Consider the following 21,949-nt stretch of genomic DNA (forward strand, 5'->3'; position numbering starts at 1 on the left):
TATTTCAAAAAAGAATAAAAGTGTGAGAAATGTCCAAAAATTTTTTAAAAATCACAAAGGTCATGGTCTGCTGTATTTTATATTATCATGCTACTATATCAGAACAGGATGGTATTTGTACAGGGACAGACAAAATGGCAGAACAGAATAGAGTCTAGAAATAAATCCAGCCAAAAGGAATGCACTAAATATGACGTTTCAATTCAGTCATTTAAAAATGGAATATATAATTATGATGTTTTCATAAAGTTAGATTCCTGTAACTTAAACTAGATAAATTCCAGAGAGATTAAAGATGCAAATACACAAAATGAGACCAAATAAGTGACGAATCTATAACAGTTCAACTTATGGGGGCATTCTTAAACCAAACACAAATCCCAGATGACTTTAAGGAGAAAATTGTCACTACCAAGTACATAAGAAGTAAAAATTTTTATAAAGCCAAAGACTTTAGAAAGTGAAAGGACAATAAACTGAGAGAAAAACATTTAAAACATCTGTAACAGACAAAAGCTTAATATCTCTAATAAAATTCTACAGGTTTATGTTAAAAAGACAAATAATCTTGGGGCCTGCCTGGTGGTGCAGCAGTTAAGTTCCTGGGGTTCCCCAGTTCAGATCCTGGGTGTGGACCTATGCACCGCTTGTCAAGCCATGCTGTGGTAGCGTCTCACATATAAAGTAGAGGAAGATGGGCATGATGTTAGCTCAGGACCAGTCTTCCTCAGCAAAAAATAAGAGGATGGGCAGCAGATGTAAGCTCAGGGCTAATCTTCCTTAAAAAAAAAAAAAGGCAAATAATCCAATAAGAAAAAATGAATACATAACCTGACAGAAAATTCACTAAAGAAGACATGCAAATAACCAATAAGCTTATGACCTTCTCATCAACTTCAACTATCAACCTTCTCATAGTCAGGAAAAGGCAAAAGGAGATAATATTTCCTGCCCATCAGATGGAAGAAAAAACAAATAAACAAACGGAATAACATTCAGTGCTGACAAGAGAGTGAGAAAAAAACTCATTCTTATTCCCTACTGGTGAAGTGTTGATACATTTTCAGAAAATAACCCAAGAATAGTTATTAAAACGTACATAATCTGTTGCCCATCAATCCCTCCTTAAGAATCTTACAGGAATAAAGTCCCCAGTATGAAAGGACATAAGTAGGGTTTTTTTTAACTGAATCTTTATTTATAAAAACACATTCACTGAAAACAACCTAATGTCTTTCAATTGGGAACTCATTGAAAAAATTATATTATACCAAACAATGGGATATTGTGCACCCATTTAACAAAAAGTGTGTAATTTGTACACAAAACAAATTATCAACACAAACCAAATTCAGTGATATATTAAAAGAACAATATATCACAACAAAGTTCGTTTTACAGGAGTAAGCAAAGGTTCATTTTAACCCTTGAAACACAATCAGTGTGCTTCATCACGTTAGAAACGAGAAGGGTAGGGGGCCAGCCCGGTGGCGTTTTGGTTAAGTTTGCCCACTGCACTTCAACAGCCTGGAGTTTGCAGGTCCAGATCCCAGGCACAGACCTAGCACAGCTGGTCAAGCTACACTGTGGGGGCATCGCACATAAAATAGAGGAAGATTGGCAAAGATGTTAGCTCAGTAACAAACTTCCTCACAAGGAAAAAAAAATGAAGGGTAAAAATAAATGCAGAATAGATGTGGAAAAATTAACTCACAGAAAAAGATAAAAGAATATAAAACCTCCTGGTAGATTACCAATAGAAGGAAACTTCCTTAATCTGATAAAATGTATCTATAAATAATCCATAGGAAATATCATACTTAATGAATATACTAGTCAGTGTAACGTCAAGAAAACACAGTAAAAAATATAAGGTTTGGAAAGGGAGAGTGAAGCTGTTATTATTTGCGGATTACATGTACATGGAAAATTCAGAGTCCTCAGATGAAATATTATGGTTAATAAGTGTATTCAACAAAATTTCTGGATGTCATGCTGATATCTAAAAATTAATTATATTTCTATAAACAACTAGAAAATGGTATTTTTAAAAATAATGTCATCAGTAAGCATCAAAAACACTATAAATATATTAAATATGTGCAAGAATTCTAAACAGAAACATAATATGAATAAGAGGCATTAAAGAAAAATCTATATAAATGGAGAACTATACCATGCTCATGGATTAGTAGATTCTTTGTTGTAAAGACATAAACTCCCCCAAATTCGTCTGTAGTGTCTATGAAATCCCAATCAATCCCATCAGGAGTGTGTGTTTCTGTGTGTGTAAATTCTAAAATTTATGTGCACATGCAAAGGGGCGAAATAGCCAAGACAATCTTAAAAAGAACAAAGTTGGAGAATTTTCCCTAACAGATCTTACAAATTATTATGGAGCTATTGTAATTCAAACAGTGTGGTATTGGTGTGAGCACAGACAAATACCCAAATGGAACAGAACTGAAAGTATAGACTTTCATATATATGGTCCCCTAAATTTATGACAAAGGTGGCACTGTAATTCAGTAGGGAATAAAAATTCCTCTCAATAGATAGTATGGGATCAATTAGAGGTTAGATTTTAGACTTAAATGTGAAAACTGTTGAAGGAAAACCAACACAGGTGCTAGAAGATAACACAGGAGAATATTTTCATGACCTTAGGATGGACATTTTTTAAACAGGACATAAATGCGCTAAGCTTAAAGGAAAAAGATTGGCATATTGACTTCATTAAAACCAAAAATTTTATTCATCAGAGGACTTCAGTAAGTGACTGAAAAAGAACATCACAGAGTGGGAAATGATGTGAGTGTGTGTATATAAAAATCTACTAGTACCCCGAATATATAAATTACTCATACAAATCAATAAAAAAGAAAGCCCAATTTTAACGAAATGAATGAATCTTTAAATAGATGTTTCACCAAAGAGGATACCCAAATGGCCAATAAAATATGAAAAGATGCTAAACATTGCAAAAGCATCAAGATATTAAAATTTAAACCTCAAAGCAAAACAGCTACAGAACCGTTGTAATGGCAACAATCAAAATCAAAACAAAACAAAACTGACAATATCAAATACTGATGAAAATATGGTGTAATTGGAATTCTTATATACTTTTTATGGGAGTGAAAATCTGCACAACTTCTTTGAAAAACCATTGGCAAAATACACTAAAGCAAATTTATGCATACTGCATGACACATAAATTCCATCTTTAGGTATATCCCCAACAATACCAACAACAAAAATATACCTGCACCAAAGGCAGGAATAATAATTGCTGCATTTTCCGTAATAGTCAAAATTAGAAACAACCCTCAGATCCATCAGCAGTAAAACTGATAAAAATATATAGCTATATTCATAAAAGTGAATGCCATCAAGCAATGAAAATGAATGGACTACTGCTACATGCAATAACATGCATGGATTCTATAGACATAATCTGAGTGAGGGACTAATGGTATACACAAAGACTAAAGGTATATACTCTGTGATTCTGTTTATAGAAGGGTTAAAAGCAGGTAAAACCAATTTATGGTGATAGAAGATAAAACTGGTTATCTTTAGAGGGAAGTAATGATTGGGACCAGACAACAGGGAAGCTTCTGGGGTTTTTGTGATGTCTGTATTTTGTTCTGGATGAGAGATATAGTTGTTCATTTTGTAAAAACTGCTTAAGCTGTGCATTTATGATTCATATAGTTTCCTTTATGTGTATTTCCATTTTTAAAGATAAGTGAGTTAAAATTACATGTAAATAACTTTAAAAATTTTTGTGAAATATTGTTATATGAAACTAGCAAATTATAGTGTAATATGTGTAGTATCTCATTAAAAAAATAAGCTCTATATGAGCATATATACTGTTTGTATAAGCCACTGTAGAAAAACATATATATGAACACACAAAAGGGAAACTATGACATTTTAAAAAATGAAGAAGATTTTGTGAACCTCTGAAAAGCTTAAGCTTTGAAAAACTGAGCGAGTAGGTGGCTAGAAATATTGCTCATTATTTTATTCTATTACAAACATCTTCAAAAGTTAGTTTGAAGTTGTCCTGGAAACTCTCTGGTGTACGTGATCAAGCAATGAAAAGGAAACCATTACAATCTTCCTTATCCCAAATCCATACTGTTGTATTTATTTCAACAAATATAAAAAACAGACTTCTTAGCATTTTCTTATTCAAAAACTTTGAGATTAGAGAGGCTAGAATACCTCTCTCTAGATGAGACAGTTACTTCTAAGTGACTGTTAAATGGCCCATAGAAATTTCAGGTATTCTTCACTCAGGTTACTATCCCCAGTAAAGGAACTCCATGGACGCCTGCTAACCTTTCAGTTACTCTACACCAGAAAGTATTTGCAACTAGAAAAATAAAAGACATTCAAATAATATCATGTCAAAAGGTTGCAGATTACCTGCTAAAGCCATTTATTTTATGAACTGCCCAACTAGAATATGAATAACATGGTATAATTAACTGAAACCACCAGATGTAATTATGAATAGATCATGGCATCCTAGAAGGTCTCAAATATAGCACATCTCTGTTATACTGAAAGTAAGCATTCCTTGTAGTTTCATGTAGTTTCCTTTAGCAGATAATGCTGAAACATATTTTAGATGTACGTTTTATGCACCGTCATCACTTTTATATAGAGGTATCCATTGGTTGCAAGAGAGAACTTTCATGAATCAACGTGGCTATTAGTTGGTTTTCTTTTAACACAGATATTTTAGAAAACACAGTTTGAAATAAATGTATTTTAGGCATGCAGAGAAAGCATTTTTTTCCCTAGGAGACTGGAAGTTTAGTTGATATTTTTGGTTTCCTGTCATAGATTCTGCAAAATTTTCTAAGAAACATTTTCTACACAATCAAGGGTAATTTGAATCACTACACTTTTTTCATTCTTTCGAAGCATTTTTTTAGGGATCTCTTTGAAGTTTTTGACTACTAGAATGATCTAAATTTAAGCATTCTCTTCTGGTATGTCCTCAGACTGGGAGTGTTTTAGAAGAAGAGGGAATGGTGCCTTGATATTGAGGATCTACTGAGACTAGAGCTCAAACCTAGGTGTTACACTTTTCTGTTCACTGTCTGAAGTGTTCCAATATTCCCATGCTGCTCAAGATTAGTTTCCTAGGTTGAATGTTATAATGAGGTTAATTTTCCTCATCCTGGTTGTTACAATCTCTCAGAAGTGAAGGCTCTCATGAGCCTTTAAAAGTCCCTATATCAGAAACAGACACCATTTTTTGTTCATGTAAACCCAACACACACCCGTGTACTACAAGGGACAATTACCAAGGTTTTCTATAAGCTTCCTCATCATAAATACTCTAAAAGTAGCAAATGAGTGAGTTTTTTCAAATAGTCTCTCAGATCCTTGGATAATGGGCCAAAGAATAAAAGATCCAACTCCTTATCTCTATAAGTGATTCTCTTATAGCCCCTAACATCTCAACTCCAAATTGACTGCAGCCCTATGTGATTCTGGTGAAAAACCATTTCCTTGTGGATTACAATACTTACACTTTTATAGTGCATGACTGACATTTATAGAATGGTCTTGATACAGTTCATTTTATTGGGAAAATTAGGTAAATACATATATGACAAAGAAAGAAAATGAAATATAAAATAATGACAAGCATAGCAGAAGATTTTAATGTCTCATGTAGCCACACATCATTCTCATATGTTACCCCAGCCTCTTACAGCAAGCACAGGCAGCTTTCTACCTGGAGGCATTCTCTGGCCTTTGGAGTATGCTAGGCCCACATTGAGAGCAGGCCACAAACACCAGGGAGATAATTCCCTGGGAGCAGCCTGCAATCCATGACAGATGAGAGTTGGTGGAGAAATACTCTAACTTCTTGCCCCAAGATGGGATAACTCTGACCCAAATATTCTTTACCATCTCTGAAAGGTCCCCAGCAAGATTGAGATAGGGTTGTCCACAGCAGAAACCTGTTCATTAACACACACTATATTACCTTCCTTTCTTTGCTTCTATCACTTTCCCATTTCCCTGCTAGTGCTATCACCTCCCAAATTAATTGTTTGCTTTCAAATTCTTGTCTTAGGGTCTGCTTCCAGTTATAGCTCTGCCACCAACTTTCTGTGTAACCTAGATAAACTTCTGGATATCATTTATTCATTGAAAGGCTGGAATAGACTACTTAGTAACTAATGTCATGAACAGTTCTAAAGCTATAATTGTTTGGATACTTAGTTTTTGCCAAAAACTATCAAATACATAGCCATGCCGGATTAGATAATTGAGGAGGAGGAGGAGGAGGAGGAGTAAACCCTTTTTTTGTGGTACAGTTATAGAAGAGCTACTTTCAGAAGTCTGTAATGTCAAGTAAAGGACTAGCCTAGCAGGCGAGAAAAGGAAACATGCAAGTTTCTGAGTGAAAATTTCAGGCCAAATTAAAATTCCAAAAATTAAAACTGCAAACAGTAGTGGTCAATTCAAAATGGTCTATACAAATAAGATGTAAACTTGACATGGGCCAAGTCACAAAAGAACAGTTGATTATACATTTTTATCTCAGAAACCTAAAGAAACCATCACCAGTTTCTTCTACAAATTGATTCATTTTGTAAAATATGCATAAGTTCTTCCCCAAATCTGCCTCTTAACCACACTAAGCCTAATTTGTTTTTCTTTATCTGTGTGGCAGATCACATTTCCAAATACTATGATGGCAATATTTTCCGTTCCACATGCTCTATCAGAACCCTGGTACTACCCAATCAAGAAATATCATCTCTTTTCCCTTCCCTTTGACTTGGGAAGGCCTTGGTGACTGCCTTGATGAATTTAAAGTGGCTGAAGTATACTGGGTGACTTCTAAGGTTAGGTCATAAAAGGTGATAAAGCTTCAGCCTGGTTGTCTCTTTTGGGATGCTCACCCTGGGAACCCAGCCCCCATGCTGTGAGGAAGCCAAGCAGCCACATAGAAAGTCCACGTATAGGGGTTCCGACCACAAACCCAGTAAAAGTCTGAACTAACAGCCAGTGTCAACCATCAGACATGTGAGTGAAGAGGAAATGAGTCTTTAGATGATTAGTCTAGTCCTCGGCCTTTGAGGTGCTCCCTATGATATCGTGGGGAAGAGATCAGCTTTTCATGTCAAACCCTGCCCAAATTTGCAGATCCACCAGGAAAATAAACACTGCCATTGTTTTAAGCCACTACATTTTGAAGTGGCTTGTTATGTAGCAAAATATTACCAGAACAATTGGTCAAGTAGAAACACTACCCACCAGAGATGTGAGGATTAATGAAATAATGTATGTGAGAGCAGTTTTTAGCTGTGAAATGCTACAAATATAAGGAATTGTCATTTAGTGCTTACCTCTATAGAACTTACAATACATAGGACATATAAGGCACACACAAGTATTTGGTAAGTGCCCCATGAATTTTTAAAAAATGTGCTATAAGAAGCTAAATAGGGAGAGACAAATTCTGTATATGACAAAAATTAAGTATGAGACTTTATACAATCAACACATTTTTCTCTGCATTGCATACATGTATTTGGATTTGTATTCAAATTATCTGTCAATACGTGATCTAAAACTGAACAAATTTGATGTGTGTAAAGAAGTTAAGTCTTTCAGACACTGGGAGAGTATTCTCTACAAATCCACAGACAACTCATGCAGTCCCATGGTTTCAAATACAGCAATTTCCCAGCTACAGTATTTCCCCTGGAATCTAGACTTGTGATTGAACTGCCTATCCCATTTGTCCGTTTAGACATTTAAACACCATTTCAAGTTCTTGACTACCCACACTTACCTATCAATATGCTCTTCACCCATCTCAGTTGATGACTCCATCATTTACCTAGTTGCTTAGGCCTAACACTTAGGTGTCATCTAATTTTCTGCAACACCTCATATATCAATCCTTCTTCTCTCAATGCCACATCGATCTATGGGAAAATCCTGTGAGCTTTACCTTCAAAATATATCTCATATTGTGAATTCTCATGGCTTCAAACACCCTACTCTAAGTCACCATGTTCTGTCATCTGACCACTGCATTAGCTTCACAGTTGTTTTCTTGTGCTCTTACTCTTGCTCTACGACAGACATATTTCAGACAATAACCATAATGATACTTTAAAAATATTTAGCAGATCACATCCCATTCATTCTTAATTCTTCCTATGGCTTCTCACTGCACTTGGATTGAATTCCTACTTCTTTGAGCTTATTTCCTACTACTCTTTTCCCTCACTCACTTTGTTCCAGCTATACCCATGCTTCATGAAATATTTCACTCTCAAATATTATGGAGTTTGCCTTGTAATGACCTAAACCACCAGAAAAAGACACAAATGATTTGCCATGTTGACAATGAGGCTAATTTTTCCAATGTCTCTTTTCAGCCTGCTTTCCTGATTTTATGTGTGTTTCTGTGTATGTGGTCAATAAGGGGAGACATATATATATATATGTCATTGAATATATCCTAGGCACTATGCTAGGTGTTAAAAATACAGTGATAAGTAAACATTTCTATCCTAATTGGACATCCAATCTTTTGAGAAAGGTGGGAAAGTATTGATCAAATAATCACACAAGCAAATGTAAACTTGCAGCTGTATCAAAGGGAGATACGTGTTGCTTCAGTGCCTATAATAGCAGCACTTGGCTTCTTTGGGGAGGGAAGGGAGGACTTCTTTGAGGAAGAAATGATTCATTTGAAATCTGTAAATAACAGCTCATCAACTGAAGGATCTTTCTTTTGAAGTCTTGTCTATTAGAGCCAATGGACTATTCATGGTCCCCCTTCTGAGTATGAAATACACATTCCAAGATCCATATCCCCAAAACATGGCTCTTCATCTGTCATATCTACTTTCACCAGATCTGCTCTTCCAAGTGCCTTCTCCGTCATTGTGAATAGCAACATCGATATTCCAGTTTCTCAGGCCACAAAATTTAATGTCATTCATTTTTCCTCAGTTTTTCTCTCACCCCTCACCTTTAAAATACATCCAGAATACAACTACATCTCCCTACCTCCAAAGCTGCTTCCATCACCATCACTTTTCTGATTCATTTCATATCCCTCTATATGTTTTTGGGTTATGACCCATTAGTAAGTCATAAAATTAATATATTTTTTGCCTTATAAACAGCATAAAAACAATGTCATAGAAAATAATAACATAGAAAATATTGAACTGTATAATGTAAAGAAAGAGTAAGTATTGTTTTGTTAAAAATTTATTTATGTTTTGTTTATTTATATATATGGACAAATATATATATATTTATTTGTATATGTGCACATATATGTATGTGTATATCCTGAATCTCGATTTTTCCGACCATGTATCTTTCTTACCATTTCTAAATTTTTCTTCCCAATGTATCAATTCAAAAAAATTTAAAGGTATTACAGAGTTTCCCTGCTTCAACTTTTAGCCTCACTACAGACTATTCTCAAAACAGCAATCAGAGTGCTGTCCTCTATGGACAATAAATTTTAGTTAATTAATTAAAAATAAGGCTGATAAAGACACTTCCCTATTCAAAATGTTTAATGGCCTCCTATTTCACTCTAAATAGAAGTCAAATGTAAAGCCATGCAATGGCTTATAAGGGTCATGTATGCAACCCTTGCCTTCTCCCTTTCTCTTTAACCTAATCTCCTACTACTCTCTTATTCACCCAACCCAGTCATTCTTGCTGTTTTAAACAACCTCAGGACTTTTGCACTTGCTATTTTACCTGCCTGGGATACACTGCCATTGATATAACTACATGGCTCGCTCCTTCACCTCCTTCAGATATTTGCTTGCTTTCTCACTGAGGCCATCTGTGACCTCCCTACTTAAAATTGCTATTACCCATCCTTACTGTCCACTATTTCCCATCGCCTTTGCCTATTTTATGTTTCTCCATAAAACTTACAACCTATGACATATGACACATTTTGCTTATCTGATTGTTTTTCTCTCCCCTGACCCATGATAGAAAGTGAACTCCATAAGGATAAGGATTTTTTGTCCGTTCTGTACTCTGTACAATCCCCTATGTCTATACAGTCCCTATTACCTAAAAGTTAAATTGTTGAATGGATGGATGGTTGGGTGAGTGGATGGATAGATGAAAGAAAGACAGAAAGAATCAAAGAAAGAAAGAGTTCCAGGGAGTGAGAATAATATACAAAATGGCTCTCTGGCTGGAGAGTGCGACAGAGCATGGCGGATGGCCTGGCCGGTGGCTGTAAGAAAGAATAGAAAGAGGCCAGTATAGTAAAGAGAGGGAATGAAGTAAGGATTGAGATGGAGGGAAATGTGGCCAGAGAGGAATTCAAGACCCAACTGAAAGGGACCAAAACACACAACTAGGGAAGTTTGTCTGTATCCTAAAAGCACTGGGAAGCCATCAAAGGCTTTTAAATTTAGGAAAGGGGTGGAAGAGCCAAGAAGGATGGATGATGCCATGATCTAATTTGCATTTTAAAAAGATAAGGAAGTTTATTCATGAATAAGCTTCGAGTATTCTAGTGAGAACAACTGTACCTTTCATCAGTTTAATCTGGGTGTTTTATCCTCCTTTGGATTCAAAGTGGTTCTAATCACATTTCTGTATTGGTCCTTCTCTTAGGTTTATAATTTATAAGCATTTGAGAAACTCCTCAAATTTATGCTTCCGGAAATCCGGGGAGTATAAAGATCATGATGCTATTCCAAGAAGAGATGTAGTATCCTTTTGAGGTTTGTTTTATACACTATGAAACAAGATAAGAGTCTGATGTTATGATTTTCAGTTACAATTTTTTCCTAGATATTATAGAAAACTATAGCATACATAAAGCACAGGTCTTTGGCTCAGTTATAACTTTACTAGCTAAAGAACTTGTTATATTATCAAAATTTAAATATGAAACTCTTAGTGTTTTACTAACAATTGAGTACTTAAAAACACAAAAAATTGAAGCAATAATACTTTAGATAGAAAATCTTACTAAATTTAACACACAAATAACACACACACACACACAGTTAGCCTGGTCAGGTGTAATTAGGATAAGTAAAAAAATAGGCTATATTGTTTTATCTTATTGTAGCAATGCAATAATGAATTTAAAATGAATCTGATAATATTGTAATTCAGAAAATTGTTCCTAATTAAAAGTGACATCAATGATTAGAATCTAACAAATGAGTGTTTGATTTTTTTCATAAACAAGCAATTCTAATAATATCCTTTGTGATTTTTCAAGATACTACTATGAACTTGTAGTTACTTTCAAATATTCCTGACTATAATCTACTGTAGAAAATACATTTTACTTCATGCAGTGCACAACTCAACACACAAACATACACACATATGTATAAAATTGAATTAAAAGTCTCACGAAGCAATAATTAACCTTTTCTTTATAAGCCATGCTAATGCTTCCTATTCTATTAAACCCTATCCTATTCGATTTCACTTTTAAATAAATACTGGCTACAAACTACTAAATTGATTTTACAATCAACTAATGCATTTCAACTCATAATTTGTAAAACCATCCTATACAGTAATGGATGCTCTCTGCAAAGAGGGTGTTCGGGAAATTTTTATAAACTCCACACAACACACATAAAAATAAGAAAACATCTAGTTACTTTATTTTGACAATGTGCAAATATTCGGGCAAATATTATTTATATTATTCATATTGATATTATTTATGTCAACATGTAAGTAGATGCATAACTGCTGTTCAAATGGCCTCATGCTCAGGGTCATTTATGTTGTGCTGCAAGGAAATTTTGAAGGACTTTCTTTTCAAATTTTTATTTAGATCTATGTGAATCATGCTATGATATTTATCTTGACTCCAGAAATCCTTTAAATGTTTATCCACATTTAAAAGATCTGTATTTCTAACTCTATTAAGGGTAATTAATCAGGGAAATCTCAAATCCTAATTCCAAGCCTGAACTATCAGAGCGCTGAATGTATTTGTCCTTCTCTGTATCTATGGTTACTGCAATTTCCTCTTATGTTGTGCTTTGTAACAGTTATTCAAGAGAGAGTTTAAAAATAGTAGTGTAAAAAGGTTACTGGTGGGAGGAGTTGGTACAAATGGACAGCAACCCAGAAGGATATTAACTCATCTGCCCTAGTTGGACCTATTGTACATTATCTGCAAATACCTGGGTCCACCATCAGTGGGTCTAGGTGGACAAAGGGATCATGGGTAACTACACTAGCGAATGCAAAAGATCTTGCTTAAATGGACTACTGAAATCACCCAAGTCTTTATCCTTTGTGATTAAAGAATATCTTCAGCTTCTGTTGCATTAAAGGCACATTTTAGACCTTCATGTGTAACCTAAACAGTATTTTGAATCACGGCAAACTGACACAATATCTCTATCTGGTCAGGATATGATATTCTGCTGTAAGGTTGTGGTAGTGTTTTCTTAAGCCTCTTTCATTAGAAAATGAAAAATCGCCATTTCAAAGCTGCAACGAGTTTTCAGTCACTAGAATTAAAGGGTGATTGTTCCATTGTTTGGGGAAAAAATATAAACATCTGAAAAGATCTTTTAATTTCACAAATGCAAAGCCCACACCCTCTTCAGAAATAGATTTGAAATGCTGTGGTTTTTCCAAAGCTGTATCTGCAGAGAACATGTTTCCTTTTGAGAAATGGTTATTGGCTCTGCATGGATTTAAGGTTCACTGTATGTGAATTGGTGCATGTTCCCATGGCGCTCCCATGTTCTTGTTTGAGTTATTTATTTGCTGGATACAAGGAGCTGAGAGGAAATTGGATTTCTAGAAGGACTTACGGATAGAATCCTCATCTCACATAGCAACAAACTGTAAATATTAACAGTATAGACTGTTGATGATCTGACATTCGTAATTAGCATCAGTGGACATCTGGGCTAAGGATGATAACAATAATCTAATGCAAGATAGCAGTAGCAAGGCAGAATTAACTAGAGGATAATTGAGGGAGGGTGTGTATTAGCATCCTAGGGCTACCATAACAATTACCACAAACTAGACATCTTAAAAAAAATTATCCTCCCACAGTTCTGCAGGCTAGAAGTCTGAAATCAAAGGTTGGCAGGGCTATGCTCCCTCAGAAGCTCGTAGGCAGAATCCTTCCATGCCTTCTTCCAGCTTCTGGTGACAGCCAGAAATCTTTGGTGTCCCTTGGCTTGCAGCTGCATCCCTCCAATCTCTGCCTCCATTGTTACGTGGTGTTCTCTCTGTGTGTCTCTATGTCCAAATTTCCCTCTTATAAGGTGTAGCCGCCCCTGATGCAGGAAGGGTTAATAATCACTGGAAAAGGCTTGCCAACAAACTGTGACCCGGAGGTGAGAAGGCCGGTTAGGCCGTGACGGGTAAGACCTCCAGGGGAAGGCAACCTAAGCCAGGCACCGGTCGCCCAGGGTCACAGATGGAGACACCATATCGGGAGCAGGAGGGGCCGTTGCCTAGGAGTCCTTGCATGCTCTGAGATAAAATATACGAGCACAGCAATAACATGATAATATCCAAACAGAGGCCGAGGGAGGGCTCCTTGAGAAATCACTAAGAATTCTTGGCATTACATTGTCCAGAACACCTGTGTATGTTTAACAGATGTAAGCTATGTATATATTGAATCACTGGCTATAATAAACTCAGAGTGGCCATCAGCCCTCTCTGTATCTATCCTGATGTGTACATTGGATTGCGACACCAACATAAGGACACCGGTAATTGGAATAGGGCCTATACTAACTGAGTATGGCTGCATGCTAGCTTGATTACTTCTGCAAAGTTCTTACTTGCAAATAAGATCACATTCACAAATGCTGGAGATTAGGACTTGAATGTATCTTCTTGAGGGACAAAATTCAACCTATAATTGGGGGGGATTAAATACCTACATGAAATTGTTTTAAGATAAAAAAAAATGATTTTTATACATAATGGAAGTCTGATTTATTTATTCATCCAGTCTGCTGAGGCCTGGATATGTCTTACATACACATGTTCAATAATAGAATCCATGCTCACTGATTCTCAGTGAGAACTCACCAAATAATTGGGTAATAAAGATTGAATGAAAAGTGTATACAAATCAGAAGACATCATGTGAAATAGATAAAAGCCTTGTTAGTTTTATGATATGACTTGGAAAAGATTTAGTATTTTGAAAATTTCAAAGTATTGGCATTCAGTTCAATTATTTTCCTTTTCAAGAATAGAGGATAGGGGGCTGGCCTGGTAGCACAGCGGTTAAGTGCGGATGTTCTGCTTCAGCGGCCCGGGGTTCGCCAGTTCAGATCCCAGGTGCGGACATGGCACCGTGTGGCAAGCCATGCTGTGGTAGGCGTCCCACATTTAAAGTAGAGGAAGATGGGCACGGATGTTAGCTCAGGGCCAGTCTTCCTCAGTAAAAAGAGGAGGATTGGCAGTAGTTAGCTCAGGGCTAATCTTCCTCAAAAAAAAAAAAAGAATAGAGGATAACAGGTTTGCCTTTACATGAAAAAAAACAATACCAAGGATTCAATATTAACTATCCTCCTGAAGGTAATACCATTGTTGGAAATTCATCATTAGTAATTTGGTTCCAAACAACTTAACATAATTCATGTTGTGAAGTATTTATCGAATTGCCGTATATTCCTGGCACAGTGCCGTGTTACTCTGGAGAGTTTGACACTTGAGATTATTACTTTCACTGAAAGAAGGCAAAGTTTGATAGAGAAGTGAAATGAGTTGAAGGTTACCAATTCGGTATCAAAGCTGGAACTAGAAGACACATCTAATTCAAATATTGTTTTCATATTTTAATAATTGTTAATCATACATTATTTCATAAAAAGCAACCATGATTTTTCACAAATCATTATACTTGATATTTACCATATTTAAATCATAGCAAAATTATTTATTAAAGCTATAATAGGAAAAACTTTGATGGCTACAAATTAAATAAGGTTTAATTAATAATTATCATATACAGAGTAAAGTAATAGTATATTTTGTGTTTTTTACGGTAGTTTTACTTCTTGTTAAAGTTTCAGTGGAACTTTGATGGGTAAATCGTACTACTGGCCTCCCGTCTAAAAGTTTCTGACAGATGAATGTCCACCCAAGGTGATGATAATGATGATGGTAATAAATACAATAGCCAAGTTTAAAAAATGTACTACTTTATTAATAACAAAATGATAACCCTGTAATCTCTACTGCAGCATTTCTTTGGGAAGAAGCATTACATATGGGAACATATGCCTTAGGCTTAGAAATCTAAGTAAGGCTTCCTATCCCACAATCTTTTCAAATCTCACTCCACACTCCTGACCTGGCCCAGGTCAGTTTACCATATAAGATAATGAGACAGGTCAGTTTACCCTTTAGGGCTATAAGACGGCTTGGCACACAGAAAGTATAAAGTACAAGGGGAAGGCAGCACATCAGAGCACAAGGGTCAATAATTCCTTGGACATTTCTGACCACTTATTTTATCCTCTTTGGAGATGCTCAATGTCTTGAGGCAGCAAGTGACAAAAACAGTTCATAACCCAAACCAATTTACAAAAGCCCTTCTGTGAGGGTTTTAAAACATAATTCAGTGCAATTTCTATCAAAATTCTAATGAAATTTTTCACAGAAATATAACAAACAATCCTAAAATTTGTATGGAACTACAAAAGCCCTCGAATAGCCAAAGTAATCCTGAGAAAGAAGAACAAACCGGAGGCATCACGCTTTCTGATTTCAAACTATGATACAAAGCTGTAGTAATGAAAATAGTATGGTATTGGCATGAAAATAGACACATAGATCAATGGAATGGAATCAAGAGCCCAGAAATAAACCCACGCATATATGATCAATTAATTTATGACAAAGGAGCCAAGACTATACAATGGAGAAAGGACAGTCTCTTCAATACATGGTGCTGGGAAACCTGCACATCCACATTCAAAAGAATGAAACTGGACCACTATCTTACACCATACACAAAAATTAACTCAAAATGGATTGAAGACTGGAATGTAAGACCTGAAACCATAAAGCTAGAGGGAAACATAGGCAGCAAGCTCCTTGACATCGGTCTTGGCAGTGATTTTTCAGATATACTCCCAAAGCAAAGGCAACAAAAGCAAAAATAAACAAGTGGGACTATATCAAATTAAAAAGCTGCTGCATAGCAAAGGAAACCATTAAAAAAGTGAAAAAGAAACCTACAGAATGGGAGAAAATATTTGCTGACCATATATCTCATAAAGGGACTAATATCCAAAATACATAAGGAACTCATACAACTCAATAACAAAAATACAAACAATCCAATTAAAAAACTGGGCAGAGGAACTGAATAGACATTTTTCCAAAGAAGATATACAGATGACTGATACATGAAAAGGTGCTCGACACCACTAATCATCAGAGAAATTCAGATCAAACTACATTGAGATATCACTGCACACCTATTAGAATGACTATTATCAAAAAGACAAGAGATAAAAAGCGTTGGCAAGGATGTGGAGAAAATGGAACCCTTGTACACTGTTGGTGGGAATGAAACTTGGTCTAGTCACTATGGAAAACAGTATGGAGTTTCCTCAAAAAAATTAAAGCTAGAACTACCATATGATCCAGCAGTTCCACTTCTGGGTATTTACTAAAAGGAAACAAAAACGCAAACTCAAAAAGATATATGCACCCCCATGTTCATTGGAGCATTATTTACAATAGTCAAGACATGGAAGCAACCTATGAGTCCATCGATGGATGAATGGATAAAGAAAATGTAGTGTATATATATATACACATTGGAATGTTATTCAGCCATAAAAAAGTAAATATTGCCATTTGTGACAACATGGGAGGACATTGAAGGCATTATGCTAAGTGAAATAAGTCAGAGAAAGATAAATGTCATATGATCTCTCTTATATGTGCAATATAAAAACAAAAAAATCCCCAACCAAGCTCATAGATACAGAGAACAGATTGGTGGTTGCCAGAGGTTAGGGGTCAGAGGTGAGCGAAATGGGTGAAGGTGGTCAAAAGGTACAAACTTCTAGTTATAAAATAAATAATTCCTGGGGATGTAATGTACAGCATTGGTGACTGTAGTTAATGATACTGTGTATTGTAAATTTGAAAGTTGCTAAGAGAGTAAATCTTAAAAGTCCTCATCACAAGAAAAAAAAATTGTGGCTATGTATGCTGAGGGATATTAACTAGACTTATTGTGGCAATCATTTTGCAATATATACAAATATCAAATCATTATGTTGAACACTTGAAACTAATATATCAATTATATCTCAATAAAAAATAAAACATGGCCACAGATTGACACCTTGTTCATTGATAGATGGGATGTAGGTACCATTTCCTTGAATCTAGGTTGGTGTGTGAAGCTTCAACCAATCTAGTATGGTGGAAGTGATGCTGTGTGACTTCTGAGGGTAACTTGTAAAATGCCATGTAGCTTCCTCCTTATTTGCTGAAGTACTTGCTCTTGGAGCCTGGAACCACATGTAAGAAGTCTGAATACTCAGAGATTGTCATGCCAAATAGGCCATGTCTAGGTATTCCAGTTGACAGAATTCACTGAGCCCAGCATTCTGGCTAGCTCTGTTAAGGCAATAGACATCAAAGTGAAGCCATCTCAGTAGACCAGGCCATCTATCAGCTAACACCACTGAGAGACTTCTGTAAACACTATTGGCTTTGTTTCAATTTCTGGCGCACAAACTTGTGAGTTAATAAAATGATTGTGGTTTTTTTTTTAGGAAGATTAGCCTTGAGCTAACTGCTGCCAATCCTCCTCTTTTTGCTGAGGAAGACTGGCCCTGAGCTAACATCCATGCCCATCTTCCTTTACTTTATATGTGGGACGCCTACCACAGCATGGCTTTTGCCAAGCAGTGCCATATCCGCACCCGGGATCTAAACCAGCGAACCCCGGGCCCCCGAGGAGCAGAAGTGCGAACTTAACTGCTGCACAACCGGGCCGGCCCCTGATTGTGGTTTTAGTACACCAAGTTTTGGAATAGTTTGCTGTGTAGCAATCAATAACCTAAACACCATCACTTCAGGAAAATAAACTTTGCTCCTCCCATCTTTTGTCCTTTTTTACATATTTATATTCCTAACAGCTATTTATTGAATGTCTTCTATGTGCTATGTGTTTTCTGGGCCAGAAGAATATAATGGTAAAGAAAATACCAAAAATTCTTACTCTCATATAGCTTATATTCTACACAGGAAAAGCAAATAAAAATATAACAAAATATATGCCATATATCAAGTGGTGATAATTACTAAAGATGAAGCAAAATAAAGCAGGATAGTATGATGGAGAGTACCAGAGGTGACTTACTATGTTATATAGTGTGGTCACAAAAGGCCTCTTTGATATGTTGTTATTTAAGCAGAGACCATAACGTAGTGAAGTGAGAATGTGAGTCGTATGGGTATCTGAGGGAAGACTGTTACAGGTAAAGTGAATAGCCAGTGCAGAGATCTTGAGGTGAGCCCATTGTTGGCATGTTTGAGGAAGGCTCCAAGGAGGCCAGTGTGGCTTTTTGTTGTTGTTAGTGCCATGAATTCAATTCCAACTCTTAGAGCTGTGAGAAAATAAACTTTTGTTCTAAGCCACTGAGTTTGCAGTTATTTGTTACAGCAGCAATACTAGAGTAACACAGGTTTTACCAAGAGGTTTTCATGAGATGGTGCAAGATACTACCGTGTCCTGGCTGTCTTATCTGAATGGGCCCCACAACAAGCTAGTAAAGTGGTAGGCAGGGCAAGGCAGGCATTATTCCTTTTGTTGTTAGTGCCATGGAATTGATTCTGACTCCTAGCGATCCTGTATACAGCAGAGCTGAACTCTGCTCAGTCTTCGTGCACTGTCCTCTCACCTTCCACACGACATCAGACAGTGCTCTGCTGCTATTCATAGGGTTTTTATGGCCAATTTTTTCAGAAATGGGTGTTCAGGTCCTTCTTCTTAGTCTGTCTTAGTCTGGAAGCTTTGCTGAAACCTGTCCACCATGGGTGACCCTGCTAGTATTTGAAATACCAGTGACATAGCTTTCAGCATCACAGCAATGCACAGTCACTACAGTACAATAACTGAAGACAGGTGGTGTGGTTCCCTGACCAGGAAACGAACCCTGGGTGGCAGTGGTCAGAGCACCGAATCCTAATCTCTAGACCACCAGGGCTGGCTAGTGTGGCTTAAGTACACTGATCTAAGAAAAAAGAAGTAGAGGGTAACTTCAGAAAGGTTACAAGGGGTTGAATCATATAAAAACTTTTAAGCCACAGTAAAGGCTTTAAAATTTTTATGCTCAATGAGAAGAGAAGTTACTGAAGATTTTTAAGTGGAGAAGTATCATATCATAATTTAAATTTGAAAAGGGGCTATCTGGGAGCTGGAGAGAGACAAGAGGGACCACTTGTAATTCCTACAATAATCCAGGTGAGAGATGATAATGATGTGGTCTAATGTGGCCCTTACATAGGTGATGAGTGTGGCAAAATGTCTGTTCAGGATATATCTCAAAGATACAGTTGACCTGAATAGTGTCCATGCAGCAATGCCTACTAGGTAGAAATGTTGAGTGCTTGTGAAACATAGGACATTTAATTCATTTATATGTCTACCAGATTCACAGAGAAAAGTCTGCTGGGCCTAAGAAATTCCTAAACATACAAACTCCTTACATTGTCCTTTGTTTACAACCATAAGACCATCTCCCTGTGATCTCAGTCTTTGTCTAGTCCTCAAACCTCCCCCTCCTCAAAGCAACCCTCCAAGTAAGAACTATAGAATTGGCTACATTACACCTACTTACTGTTAACCTCATCAGCATGTAGATTTTCTCATTATAATATGAATATAATGCCAGGCTGTAGCCATAGTGACCAGGAGCTGAGCATAAGTAGTTTAATCTTTGTTGAGAACATCACTCTACTTGTCCAAATTCTTGTCATGTCCTTGGCTCATCTTCGAACATATTGAGCTTTCTTTGTATCATATCTGTCAGTCAACTATATACACTTTTTCTAGTTATATTGATGGCCAGGACAATATTGGTACAATACTTAAAAATTTCCAAGAATGTATGTCCACATAACTTCTGCCTTCTTTACAAGGCTGCTTAAACAAACTTACAGGAGTTTACAAATATTGTAACTAATACTACTTTTGTTCTTATACTATTATGTTTCTTCACCTTATCAGATCCTATCAATCTTGCCTCCAATAAAATGTGAGCCATCAAATGACTCAGATACTGAAGTCATGGTTTTGGTACAAGTTTGTGTGGGTATGTAGGTGATTACTAAGAAGTAGACAGAACATAAACAGGAGAGTTTTCCATACTGTATGGGATATTTGTATAACATAACTAAAGGAGAATTATTATCTCTTCTTCCTAACGGTTATGGCCATAGGTACTAAAAATAATATTTATATGTTCCTAAGGAATTACATAATACTAATAATTAATTCTTGTGTTGATATTAAAAACAGGGAGAAAAAGCCTGAATCAAGAAAACAAGATATAGAATTATAGTGAGAATGAATTTGGAATATTTATATTCATTCTTTATTCTTTCATGCATCCACCTACAAAGTGCTATGCTCTTTGTTACTAATTTCTACAAAGTTACTGGAAAAGACAGAATATATACTATTATCTAGAATGATAGGGCCACAAAAAATACTGATAATCAAAACAAGTCTACTGGTGAATGGATACTGTGTCAGAGAAAATGCTATGTATTCATCAAATTTTATTTCAATTTCCACTTCTGGATAAGATGTTATTTCCCATCCTCCTTAGAGATAAGTTAGGGTCAAGTGTCACTACCAGGCTTGTCCATAAAATTACCTGCACAATTCATCTACATTCTCTCTTCTATCTACCATGGCAATCCTGGAAGTCATGTACTTGAAATGGTTTAGTCACATGATGGAAGGAACTTGGATCCCTAAATCACCCCTTTAGGTATATCCCAGGTGAGCCACCCAACCCATGTTGGTGTGTGATATGAGGAAGTAATAAATCTCTATTTTATTACATCATTGAGATTTCAGGGTTTATTTGTTACTGCAGCAAAACCTGCCCTACTCTCAAATATGAAAGGAAGAAAGGGGGGAAGAAGGAAAGGAAGGGTGGAAAGAAGGAAGGGAGGGAGATAGAGGGGGAAAAATAAAAACTCAGCATAGGGATGAGGAAAGAGGGAAGATATTTTCTTGACCAAAAGAGATGTGTTAGGCATGTGCCATTCTCCCATTCTAATCAAAAGGCGCCAAACACACAATAAACCACTGGCCAGAATATTACCATTTGTACATGTCAAGACGAAGATTATAAATGTTTCTTGGTTTTGTATTGATTTCTTCAAATTAATTCAATTATCAGTTATCACAAAGTAGATTTGGCTATAGCTTTTGCTTTTAGATATTTTCCAGCAACTTCCCATTGGTCAAATTCAGACTTTAGTGAGTCTCAAAAGCATCTTTTCTACTAGGTACTTACACCTGCTTCATTTCAAGCCATTACATATCGGTAGCTGTTGAAACAGCTGTTATCCAGCCCTAAAAACATTCTGTAGAGGCTAAACTTCAGAACCTCAGTGACTCCAAACTGGACGTGTTCTAAACTCCCGCATTTTGACAAGCCTCTACTTTGCTACCTTCACGTGTAAGAAAATGTTGACGAATCATAGATCTGGATTCAATACAAGACTAAGGTAGTTGTATAAATGAGACATAATTCCTGGTGAAATGCCCACATCCTTACCATTAAAAATAGTGAAATTATTACATTTATTCTCTCTAGATGTCCCCAAACACTTGTCCTGACCATAGTGAGTTTTGCTGTCATGTTGCTTCTTT

The 21,949-nt window shown here is 36.2% G+C and overlaps 1 long non-coding RNA gene across 2 annotated transcripts in view; it reads left to right on the forward strand.

Annotated features, from left to right (window-relative positions):
• The window catches only part of LOC138921822 (uncharacterized), a 213,680-nt gene that overhangs the window by 1,833 nt on the left and 189,898 nt on the right, over window positions 1-21,949 (forward strand). The window lies entirely within an intron of this gene.

This window comes from Equus caballus, chromosome X (assembly GCF_041296265.1).
Source record: "Equus caballus isolate H_3958 breed thoroughbred chromosome X, TB-T2T, whole genome shotgun sequence".
Taxonomy (NCBI): domain Eukaryota; kingdom Metazoa; phylum Chordata; class Mammalia; order Perissodactyla; family Equidae; genus Equus; species Equus caballus.